Here is a 13827-nt window from a genome sequence, read left to right on the forward strand (position 1 = left end):
CCTAAAGAGCTTGTATTCCCTGCGCCCAAGGCTCTTCCCACACTGTACTGGGGACCATTGGCGAACTATCTACTGGTGAATTATCTACACAGGAGTCATCTATGAGCACTGAGAATCGGTTATAAATATTATGGTCTTGAGCCTTATGCTGTGAGATCGTTGATGTCTCCATATCCGAGGGGGACTCAGGATGATTTGTGTCCGTGATCTGGGCAAACCTGGAGATGTTACTCTGAGTTTCTGTGTCCTTTATTTTAAAGTAAGACCTCAGCAAAGGAGTCATTTTTACTTTTCCTCCTGAAATATTAGCTGGTACTTGTGGAGCTTTTATCCCTCTCTTAGATAACCACTGGGTAACTAGTTGAAAAGGGGGCTGAGAGTGAATGATTGTATGGGTGACCATGGTAAGGAATGGTTGTCCCTTCTAAATTCAGTTTTTTTATTACTCCCTCCACCCTGTATCAACTGTGCTTGCTGACCCCCAAAACACACATTCCTTAAGGTGTGTCCGCTTTTATCTGGTTTGAGGAGAGCAGAGGGAAAATCAGCTGACTTTCCTTCCATGGAAGCAGTCGTTGTTTTCCCTTTTTTTTAGTTTCTGCACACCCTATCATTCAGGATACCTTAATTGGTGTTTGAGGCTTGGACGTCTTGCAGGGACCAAGCTTTATTACCTTTTTTTGGGGTCATAAGTATTGTGTTGGTATCCCCTCTCCCGAGCCGGCATCAGCATGGATCAAAGTTAGCATGTGCTGGCTCTGGCCCCAGTGACCGGGAGCCCTCAGAAGCCAATGTTGGCCACCACACGTCAATCCTAGTGAATCTCTGAGGTGGCAAGCAACTATGGGGGACCCGGATCTGCCACCACGGTTCTCACCACCCCTTGCAGACCACCGGGGATGATGAAGGGTGAAACAGGGCAAGCTGAATCAAGCACTCAAGAGAGTGCGCCAGGGGCGAGGTAGGATCATGCTAGGCAATGCTGTCTGTGAAGCTGGAGATACCCACGCTCTCGCCGGCGTGCTAGCTAGCTACCATGTTCCCCATCCTAAATCATGATGATTTTCTTATTATCTCGTCTACTGCATCTATGAAGTCATTGAGTAATCCTCACTGTCCACCTGGCACCAATGTTCTGTTTCTTGGATGTGTAGAATGGCGGTGGTGGCTTCAAGAACATGGCTGCATTGAATTTCTTGATCCTGCCATTGTGTTAAAACATATTGTTCAACTGATTGAACAACTTATGCAAGCATCAGCTGCGAGTGGAAGCATGTGTCACAGTGTGTTTCATTTGCCCCTGACTGTGAGTAGGCTCTATGTTTCTTCTACCTTGTTGGCATTGTAGTTATTTTCTTGCTTCGTCTCAATAGTTGCTCTATGTTCAGGATGCAGTGTCTCTGTTGACAGCCTCAATGCAGGTTTTGGCGGACATTTTGAAATACACTCACCTGCAGGGCCTTTGATTTCTTCTGCCCTATGTATGGGCTAAAAGCGGTACAAAAGGGGGTGGTGATGGACGGAGCATCTGAATCAATCAAACACTCACACCCAGTCAAAAGATCTGGGTTTAATCCATCAACGTTCTTTAGCCCACTCTGCCACCCCAGTTCAGACATGGCTATATGCAAATCAGTCTGACCCTGTGCCTCATGGGAACAGTCCAGCCCGAACTGCCAAGCCATGTCTTCCCTGGACCGGAAACAAGCTTCCGAGGACCGGTTTCTGGCATTCCAGCCGTCTTCAGCCCGGCTTGCTTGAATTCAGTGGCAAAGTGAGCAAGGGACTCACGTCTGAGCATACCCTGCCACACTTATGGCGGCCAAAAGCGGAACAAAAGGGGGTAGAGCAGAACTTTGACTCCATATGTGCTGGCTACCAGACTGATTTGCATTGATTCAGGGCACATACGTCATGCACAAGCAGTTTGCTGTATATTGCATGCTCTAAGGGGGAACAGTATTGTTTTCCATGGGCACGTGCACCCTACACATTGTCAGTTGTAGCATTTTCCCCAGTCCTGGAGCATGCAAATAGATTATGCCTCATACAGGAGCTGCAGTTGATCATTTCTTTATTCTCCAACATTCATTCACACACTGCACATATTTCCCAGAACCACACCCTAACACCTCCACTGCACATGGTTCCTGTTCAGAGTCCGCCCAGAACAGCAAGGGTCCCAGTGCATACAGCATCAATATGCTACAGTTCTGCTCGCGGGCTGACAGTAACAGACTGGGGCTTGTATCAATAGTAAAAAAGAGGTATTTCTTTCTTTAAAAACTACAGGCGGAATCTCATCAACGTAGTAAATTGAAGGGGTTGCACATGCCACGTTTAAAGAAAGAAATACCCTTTTTTGATATTGACAACCGCTTGGTGGATATTGCTGTGTTCAGACAGTAACGGGAGAAAGAAGAGATTATCTCATACTTCAAATCTCTTCTTCTTTTATCTGTGGCAGTCCAAACCCTGCAACACCCATCATAGTGTATTAAAGCAAAAAAAAGGTTGGGGCAGTGTGCTGCAGCATCCCTAAAATAACCATGCTGGAGTTCAGAAGGTGAATGGTGCCTAAACATTTTGGGGCCTATTCACAAGATGATTTGCATCATGTTTGCACCACACAACATGGTGCATGCACGGCGCAAACCATAAGTAAGATTTATGAAGCCATGCAAGCATGGCCCTGAGTGGCTCCATAAATCTCGAGTAAGGCAATGCAGCACAAATGGCTGCATTTCCTTACTCTGCTCTGGGAAGGCCTTTCATGGGTATGGCATGGGTGTTCTCAGGCAACTCCAATGTTTTTTGACGCATTCTCAGATTTACTTGAACTGGTAGACCTGGAACGCGCCAAAAAGATATGCCTTACTGGAGAGGCGTAATAAGGAGAAATATCTTTATTTCTCCTCATTACTTCTTCTTTCTATGTGTGTTGCAGCACACATAGAAAAATATGCCCTAGATAAGACAATAAAAATATTTTCAACAAAAAAAAAGAATATGCATCTCAGAATAGTTTTTGGGCAGGAAGTTGCCCCTTTCTGCACTAAAACAATCCTGTATGAAACGCAGGCACCCTTGCACCATGGTTCAAGGGTGGCTGCGATAGCCCCAGGCTACTAAAAGGGCACCAGCGCAGGGGAAAAGACAGAAATGCGCTCTATTGCCTTAAATACAGTGCATTCCTGCTCTTTCCCTGTCACGCAGCGCACCAAGGTGACCTGCTGCCCTGCACAACTTTTTTCTTAAATAGGTCACTTTGTTTTTATCTGGACATGTTTGTGGTGCATTTAAGGACAGAGGTCAAATGCCAGGCTATGTCTTTTGTCCAATTGATGCTTATTCTTTTAACATGGAGATTGGTGTTTACTTTCTGTCTCTGCAAAATGAGCGCATTTCGAAAGGTGAACTATCTGACAATCTTGTAACTCATACAGGAGGTTTGAAAGGGAAGGCTGTAGGATGTCATTTTTTTCTAACACAGAATAACATTTAAATTCCTGTGAATGAACTGTACAAATATTTCAAAATCTATCATCTATTTCGAAAGCATAAATGAAGCACATTTGTTTTTAATTTCTGAAGTGTGATGAAAACAAAGATTTTAATACGATTTAAACAAATAAAAACACTTTACTTAATGATGTGCAAATATTGAACCCGATTTTCACATAACATATGTGAGACATTATTTTATCTGCATGTCAGTGTGAATTTGAGGCCATTTCAATGACAAATGTGTTGTCAGTAAAAAAAATTGATTTGGAGAGTATGGTCCAAAATGCATAACCGACTACATACTACTTCCTTACCACTCCCTGATAAAAGGGTGTGGCTAATTTGCTATACTTATTCTTTGTGTGACACCTGGATGTTTCAAAATCTCTCTGACTTCAGTCATGTAAAATTGATGGCTCCGATTAGAGGTGGGCAAGTCCCAGAAAGCTCGAGCCTGGCTGGGTCCTCTGGCTTAACCAGGCTGTGCCCACCCAACAAGTGGGAAGTTCACAAGTAGCCTAAACTGATGTAGAGCTACACACTAAAGCAGAAGCCAATCACAGTATGCCGTGAATTCAACAGCAGATTTATATAGCACAAACTCAACCCAAAGGCATTGGAGCCCTTTACATGAGCACCAGTTACGTTACACAAGGATACATTCATTTTTGGTAGGCACTGGGAGATTAAGTGATTTGCCCATATTCACAGGATGCTGGGCTGACGCCGAGTCTCAAACGTGGTTCATCAGGTCCAAGTCGGTATCTCTGGCCGTTAGGCCACATCCTCTGTTGTAGCACGAGTCCAAAACAAGAATAGTCCAGTGGAATGGTCCATTGTAGGCCTCAGGCAAGCTGCTGTACCTGTAAATGACCAAGAACGCACGTGATGAAGGAGCAAAGAATTGGAAATTGCAATAGGCACATTTTATAACAAAATTATTATTCCTTACACTTTTATTTTGGCTTTGGATCTATCAGTTCTGCAAAAAACCCAATTCCAAATGAGTAATGTGATGCTTATCGATCGCCTTTTTGAGGTATTGAGAAATATTTTTTCTATACAAATGAACTTTACCTGAGGGTGATTATATTAAAAATACTTTAGCATCAGGATAGTACAGAAATGACACAGCTGACTTTAGCATTGTTGCTGCCCACAGTACTGCCTGGTGCAGCAATCTTTGTTGGTGCCCTCCGCTCCCCCACATGGCCTCCTTCCTCAGGCATTCCCTCACCACCACTCTCCAATAGTGGACTTCATCTCTCCATACCCCTAACTTTTTTTATTTCTTTTATAGCGATTCTATCCCCTACGTAGGGTGAGAGAGTGCATTATATCACACACACATATGATGCAAAACCAATGAATCATAGACGTTTGTAAAGCAACATGAAGGAAATGTTACACAATACAATGATGGCTAAAAGGTGTATGAGTCAGAGACAGATGCCATTGATACTAGTAGGTATTATAATTAACAGTGCATGGTCTAATGAAACACAATATGAGGCATTAAAACACGTAACACAGTGGTTCGGTCTGTCTATACTAATGAGAACTTATAGACTACTATTACAGAGCGGTGAGGGATTGTCAAAAAACTGTTAAGTTCTTGTTCTGTGCCTTGCAATTTCCATGTGGTTCTTCGATGCCAGGTGGTGGGGTTTTGATAAGATCTATGTGATGAAGGCTGTGGCTTACTGAGGTATCTAAGTGGAGTGCAGATATGTGATTCACATGTTGTACATTGCTCATTGCAGGGGGTGCAGCTGTCCTCTGTAATGCTTTGTGATAGGTCAAGACAGTGAATAGACTAGACAAAATACAGATTTCTCCAGCAGTTGCATTGACTTCCAGCACTGTATCTTATTTCCAATGCACATTGTGGCTGTTTTAGGGGTCATTTTTATTCAGAGTAATGAATTCGATCTGTTAATAACAATAGTTAGTATAGTATGGTTAAGCTATTGCAGTGTCTAGTGATAATGCTTTGTTTTTTCTCTCTTTTATGTAGTAGTGGTAGATAAAAACACACAATCACAGGTTGTAGTAATACAATCGTCTTCCTCCTAGCTTCACAGAAATCCACTTTACCACTCCATTATCGGTTTTACTCAAAGAAATGAATAAGCAGTCAAGCAAATATTTAAGTGGTCCTCAGAAGTGTCTCATTAAAGCTAAAGGAGAGCAGTTTAAAAAGGGCATTCATGTATATTGGCTCTGTTTTTAGGTCTTCTGCTGCTATGGTGTGATGGTGATCATATGCATCTCTACCAGAAGGTGACGCAGCTTCATCTTCCCAAATATCAGTGACAGGATTTAAAGCAGCATTGTCACAAATATTTCCACTACATGACCAAACACTATGGTGCTCTTATCAAACCACAGGTGTTTCCTCTAACACTGGAACACCAATTGTGTCAGCTCTACAGGTAACAACTAAAGTAGATGCAAAAAAGCAAAAGTAAAAAGTCAATATTAGCAATGCCTTCTTCCATTGCAGAAGGAATGGAAGAAATCACAAGTGCACCAGGAGGTCTGTACTGCTACCAATGACTGAAGGAACTGCGGAAAATATGAGTGCACCTGATGTAACTCCACTGCTATAAATGAATGAAGGAAATGCAAAAATTGTGAGATCAGTGGTTGTATCACTGCTGATACCAATTACAGAAGGAAGTAAAGAAATGGCGAGTGCCCCACATTTGTATCCCCTGCTATTAATGACTGAAGGAAGTGCAGGAACTGTAAGTGTGCAGATATGCCTCTCCTTCTACCAACGAATGAAGTGCAGAAATTGTTGGTGCATCATTTGTGTCACTGCTGCTCCTAACAGCTGCAGGAAATGCAGAAACTCTGAATACACAAGATGTATTGCCGCTGCTACCAATGATAGAAGGAGGAGATGATACTAGAGATGTGCATATTGTGTCAGCAGTGTTGCTAAACACTGAAGAAAGTTAAGACATTATGAGTGAAGGAATGGAATTATATCTGTAGAAACTAGAAGCAAGAAATATTACATTTTGTTTAGGATGTGAACTCTGCTGCTAGAGGGAACATTCTAGAAAAACCGTGGCTTGATACTGTGTTATGAAAGTTTGGTAGTAAAAGTATCATGAGTGATGTCAAAGGTGAGGTCATAAACAGTACATGGCAAGTTGTAGTTAGTGCTGCTAACCATAACTGCTGAATTTCTCTGGTTTATTTTAGTTTAAAACGTTAATGTTGTCACTGAAAAATTCACCTACCTATAACGTTACTTTAATCTTAGTTTTTTTCAGTGAATTTCTAGGGTTCTTTTTAAGTAAATTAATTATTTTTGTTATGTTATGGTATTGAAACTTTTTGAGCGCACTATTACCCTAAGGGTGTCTTGGCGCTTGCTCCGGGAAGAAGACAAGGATCAAGGTTAACTAAGCTAGTTGGGAAAAGAGCCATGTTTTTCATGATTTCCTGAAACCTAATAGACTAGTCAGGACTTTGACATTGGGAGCAGTTCATTCCATGCTCTCGAAGAGCACAAATCTTCTGCCACTCCATTTGGTCTTGTTTTACCTGGGGATAACAAGGTTAAATACTCCTGCTGAAAGCAGTGTTCCAAACAGCTTATACCTTGTAATGCTGCATCACATGTAGGCTGGGCCTTCTCCATGCAGTGCTTTGAAAGCAGTGCATAGGGCTTTAAATTGGGTCCGTTGTATTACAGGAAGCCAGTGCAATGATATCAAACAAGATTATGAATATACTTATGTGTACTCTTTTATATATCTTCATAGGTTTAAAGCAATTGATTATACTCTTTCATAATAACCATGTATCACTGGTTCAGTCGAAAGATATACATTCAATAATGGAAATTTAACACGGTAATAGAATATTATACAGTTTTCTCTTCATAGAAATACATAACAAAACAGTGTTTTTTGAAGTGCCCGATGCATTTCGGGACCATGATGTCCCTTCCTCAGGGGCAATCTGTGAAAGCAAAATACGACTATTTAAGGTCACTGATGCCATAATTCATGTTTAACACATGTTCAATTCATGCGATCTCAAATGCCACCATTTGCGGGTCTGAACATGCTGAGAAGTCTTAAGTGATGAATTGACATATAATTCGAACTCCTCAAGGAGATTTTAAGGTGTTGTTAATAAAGTGTAGGAAAAAATACTGAAAGTGAAGTAATAGAGGGGCATATTATCAAGGGATTTATCTCCGCTTTTTTGGCTTTAAAATCCAAGAAAGCGGAGATAAAATTATCTCCCTATCAGCAACAGGGTGCTAACACGCAAATTCGCATGTTAGCACCCTTTTTCTCCACTCTTCCCCTTGCATCTCTAATGAGATGCAAAGGGGGCGTTCCAGAGAAAAATAATAGGAGAAATGTTGTTAAGCGACATTTCTCCTATTATCAAGGATTTCTCTAAACCTGTTAGTGATAAAAAAAGCAGTGCTAACCGCGGTTAGCACTGCTTTTTTTACACCTGGTATTTTCCTGACTTAGCCATGATATCCTATGGAAGGTGGATATCATGGCTAAGTTTGTGAGCCCCTATCATCAAGCTAACGACAAACTTCGAGAGATTATCGTTGGTTTTCCAGCGATAATCTCTCAATTGGCAGTTAGCGTGAGGATTTTTATCACTTTTGAGATAAACCTTGCTAATAGCAAGTTATCTCTGCGATAATTTCCGGCGATGCTTAGCGTTAAAAAATTCGTTGCTAAGCATCGTTAGCGGTAAATATCGCTAAACGTTGGTAATATGCCCCACAGTTAAAGAAAAAAAATGAGAAATTAAAGAAAAAAATGAGAAATGAACCAGTGATACATGGTTATTATGAAAGAGTTTAATCATTTGCTTTAAACCTATGAAGATATATAAAAGAGTACACATAAGTATATTCATAATCTTGTGTGATATCATTGGATTGAATTATTGTATTTGCATTGTTTATTGGATGATTTTTTAATATTTAAGCACAGAGTCCATAAGGTCTACATCAGCACAGTGCGCAGCGTGCCCTGCCAACCTTGGCAGTATCTTTTTGTTTTAAAACATAGACCATTACAATAGTTAATTTTAGAAATGATCAGGAAACTTACCAAAGTTTTCTTTGCATCTTCAGGGATGAAAGGAAGAATTTTCCTAATCATCTTTAAGATGTAAAAAGCAGATGAAATCACCTTTCCTGTTCACCAAAGGTAAGATTATTATCATTGATAACGCCTAGGTGTTTGGCTTTGTTGATTTGGGCCAGGAGGGAGCCTAGCTCCTCTGGCTACCAGGATGGAGACCAGAAAGTGGGATGGTTCAACCGCATTACAATGGTGTGGACGGGGTCCACCCTCCCTGTCGATTTGGATGGCAGTTTGCTTACTAATCACCTTCCAGTTTTAACTTACCTCTTTATCCTCATGTCTCGCAGAGTGGGACTATAGGGAGCTGTCCTCGCTCCCCCGCCAGCCCAAGCTTGGATTTTAAATGAACTTGGTAAGCGTAATATTATGCATGATGGTTTGTCTCCAGTCTCCTAGCATTTATGCCTGCTCATTATTATTCATAAATATGATTTTATCCTTATGACTCATGTGTGCGACATATGAACATTTTCAGAGACGGTTTTATTAACATTAATGCACCGCCAGGCGCTACAATATTCATTTTTATCCTGTGCTGGTGTTATCACGTCCTTGATATTTTGCTGTTCTTATGCAGGGGGCACACCACTTTAGTTGGCATTATTTAGTGCACAGAGGGCACAGCACTTTGCACTTCACATGTTTCTGTTGCAGGTTCCTCGTGGAGAGCAAGGGGCTCTACCACATTTAAACCTGAGCAGTTACTCAGAAGGGTGACTTTCCTTCACCCGTGGATCATAAGGAGGTAGGGTTAGTACCCTTGGGATCATATTTTTGTGAGTACTGATGAAAGCAGGGGTATTGTATTGTGCTGGCTGAAAACTATCGCTGCTTTTGCAGAGTGGAGGGGTTGGTGTCTCATTATAAGTTCCCCATACCACCATCCTCTGGTCCCGCTGTGACCATTTTGTACTCTGGACATAGTACCCAATATTAAAATTGTAATAGGGACTCCCTGTGACCAGTTGTGATCACTGTTTCTGCACCTATGTTCATTTGTTATCCCATACCATTGTCACGTATCTGTTGTATTGTCTTCCCCCTCGCGATTGCTCCACCTCCTTAATTTTTCTGAGCTGAGGTGTGTTAGCAGCCTTATGATGAAGCATGACACAGCTTGCTGTGTGTGAGGGCAGTATTAACACTCCTGTGTGTTTACCCCACATCTGTTTACAGCTATTCCAGGACATAGTCCCTTTTCTAAGTTGTGTTTAGGAATGTTGTGTAGGAGGTTGAAGTGGGACTAATTCCTCTTACCCCTATATCCTTGGTAAGTTTTCTTTAATTCCTGTGCCTGGAGATCATCAACCAATAAAACATGGTCGACCGTGTCAAAAGAAGACGATAAATTAAGCAGCACAAGGGCTGTCTTGCCTCCTTTATCAAGAGTATTCCTGATCTCTTCAGTCGTCTTAACCAGGGCTGTCTCAGTACTGTGACCTCCTCTTAAACCAAACTGCATATTATGCAACAACTGATTCTTCTGTATAAATTGTGCTAGCTGTTGATTCATTGCCTACTGATTCGTTTTTCTGGTAGGGGCAGACAAGAGATGGGGCGGTAGTTGTTAGGATCTGATGGATTCAGGCTAGGCTTTTTTAATAAAGGGGGAATGGAAGTAATCTTCAACTGCATAGGGAAATATACTTTCTTGAACATAGCGTTCAGGTGAGGGTCAATTGTCATCCACTCCAACTTGTTTTAGTGGGAGGACAAGGATCTAGAGAAGATCCTGACTTCCCCCTTTGAATACGCATCAAAACCTGACTGTTAGTCAGTGCTGAGAATTCAGAAAAAGTGGCTTGGCTTATATCGCTAATCCTCCGATTGTTTACTTCCAGGTTGGGGTTTTTATTGTGCTCAAAATCAATCTGTTGGACTTTGTTAAGGAAGATGTTAGTGAGGGTATTACAGAAGTTCTGAATACTAATGATTGGACTATTACTTGTTGGGGTGGAGAGCTTAGAAACAACCTGGAATAGATCTTTTGCAGAGTTTTTTGCTGATTCAATTTTTTGGGTGGAGTAGATGGAGTTTTCTTTGAAATTAGTGGTTTGTAGACCTTGATACATTGTTTGTATTTATCTTTTCCCACATAGCTGTATTCCTTATGCCATTTCTGTTCTTGCACTCTGCAGCCTTGTCTCTATATTCTGAGAAGTGCAAGAACCTTGGCGCTGATGGTTTACCCCTATGAGATCAAGGCGTCCTAAGAAGAGCTATTTGGATTGTAGCTGACGCCAGCCACTTTGCGTATGAGATAGTAGCTAGATCCAAATCTTCCATACTGGAAGGTTGCTTCTGAGCTAGAGTCTGATTAAGTCGGTCCACCTAAATAGTTTTCCATGTCCAGGACTTAATAGCGTTCTGTGCAGGTTTTTACAGTTTGTGCTATTTTGCAGTTTATTCTCAAATGTGACCGCAAAATGGTCTTTCCATGTTAACGGCATACTATTGAACATTGCTAGAGAAGAATTCTTTGAGAAAATCCCATCCCGTAAATGGCCATTAACATGAGTGGGGCCATTTACTAATCGGGATAAACTAAAGCTAGCCAGTGTATTAGTAAGGTCCTCTGTGTCTCTATCTTCTAAGGTTTGAGTAAGATGGTAATTAAAATTGCCTAGAAGCATGAGGTTATTCGCATGCAGGCTGGCTTTTGGTATAGTGTCAACTAAATGTGAAATTTATTTTCCTGTTGCTGTGTGGCCCCTAAAATAGTATTCCAGAAAAGGATTGAGATTTAGTTAGTTCATTACTAAATTGAGTGTATGTTTTAAGTGTATGTATAGTAGAATGAGTTAATAATATATTTTGTGTTCAGACATTATTTTAGAAAAAAAAATGTTTTATTGTAACAAAACAGGATATGGTTGACAGGTTGCAAAATCTTTTTGAAATATATGTGATTATTAAGCAGAGAAATATTAAATAAGAAATTGTTTATTCACTCAATATTTGTAACTCACGCCAAGACGTGTCACCAGTAATCTTTTTTGAGGTGTCATTACACTTGGGAGGGGACCCCGAGATACTCGGTTGATACTTGGGAGTTTGTAAAGTTCTAAATTTCATTGTCTCTATTGTATATGGTCCATTATCATATTTTCAGTTATTATTTATTGCTATTGTATAATAGAGTAGTGACTAGAAGTTAGTTGAATATTTATTTATTTAAAGTGATGGCTCTCATGAGACGGTCGCTGGAGCTGGATACAAGCAAACAGGAGTGAGCAATATCAGCCAAAATCTGGAGTCCATATTTGCACTACACAGTGCACTGCGTAATATTCTGGAAACCTCAATTAAAACATTGAACATGCAGTCAGACAAACTTGACATCCAAATTTTCTTAATGAGTACAATAGCTGAACATATAGACACCATAAATAAAAAAATGGATACTTTGGGAATCTTGTTTGACGTTTTTAAGGAACAGCCCCGTCCCGGGACCCAGACCCCACACTGCACTTGCAGCCCAGTTCTTGAAAAGTTAAAAGACTTACCATCGATACTCAGAGACATTCTACATGAATGTAAGTATGCAAATCAGGGTGCAAATAAGACACTAAATGAAAGAGACCTCATCACTCAGCAAAAGGATGCACATAAAGAAGCAACATTAACCCGGGAAAAGAGAAAGTCAGAAGTGCCAGTATTGGTATTACAACAAATAATGGATAGAGAACCAAAACAAAGCTCGCCACACAAAAAAAATTTGACGACAAACAGAAAGAACATAACATCACAGCGAACAACTCAGGAGCCCATAATAGCATTACTCACGAATCCTCAGAAAAAGAACAGCACGAAAATGACAGCGAAAAAAATCTGCATGTCAAGCTACCGTTAACAAAAAGGCAGAAAAAACGTGCAAGGAAAAATAAAAACCAACTATTAAACTGTATACCTGCAACCAAGCAGGCCTTGACCAATTTCCAGATTTTCAATTGTCGGAAAACAATTGCTAAAACCCAACAGGGAGATGCGGGGGGTCATGTCAGTCACTAACAACGCCAAAACCCCAAGGCAGCTTTCGGAAGCATAGTACAAAAGAAAAAGGGCAGCAGCGAACACCCAAAGAGTATTGCGGTAATGACTCAGCACAGAGAAAAAGGAATATTTGAGGAGATTGACTATGCAACAACCACAGACACAGATGACTCAAATAAGGAGGATTGGAGCCTGGAAAACATCGATTATGAACATCCACACTCAAATAAAATACTAGCGAGTCCTAAGGATGAGTCAACCAAAAATGGGAATAACGTCAGGCAAAAAACTTTGGCTAATCAGCAAGGCACTAACCACCACACAAGGAATCAAGAGTAGACTAGATATGAATCCATCAAGGACGGAGCCCAAAGGGTAGTGATCAAAGGTCCAGATAACACACACAAAGCTGCTTCAAAACTTGAATTAATCATGAGTATCAACACCACCTCCAACAGAGATAAAATAAAGGGAAGACAAGTTATAGCAAAAGCTGACCAGAATAAAGAAGACCATCTACAAGTAAAGATCACTACCGAGCAACAACATCAAAGCATAGGACCGGAAAAGGCCATAAGGCCAGGTCCTAACTCACTCAACAGCGTGAACGATCGTACTCCCAACAAAGAACTAGGTGGACTTAAAAGAACAATATGGAAAGTAAAAACTGAGGAAAGCACACTGCCAGAACAACCAGGGAATGATGCTCATAGCCAACAGGTTAATAGCACAAGGGTTGAGGGAAAACATAACGGAAGCAACAAAGCAGGGAGAACTCAGCTAAACGACAATACGCATGGCGTACAACCTCCAATATCTAGAAGGTTGCTCTTCATACCCAATTACAAAATACAAGGTGTGCAAGATTATCTAAACCGAGGAAACATCCTACACCTAATTTCGGCGATCCGGAGCCTCAACCACCTAACACCCACAGACCTGTTGACAATTGAGTTCATTACCCTTGGACACAACATTCCCAATGAAGGTACCCTTACAACTTGGAGGAGCGCAGAAACAGTAAAGCAGTTACTCAATGAAATTAAGAAATTTGAAGAATGGGGAATCTCACTCAAGGAAGATGTAATGACAGGCTATCCCTCGCCCCTATTAAGAAAGCGCACCAAATTAGGAGATCACACTGGGGTTAGCCGACATACATATTCGGTCCTGCAGGGGG

Source organism: Lissotriton vulgaris, chromosome 11 (assembly GCF_964263255.1).
Source record: "Lissotriton vulgaris chromosome 11, aLisVul1.2, whole genome shotgun sequence".
NCBI lineage: Eukaryota > Metazoa > Chordata > Amphibia > Caudata > Salamandridae > Lissotriton > Lissotriton vulgaris.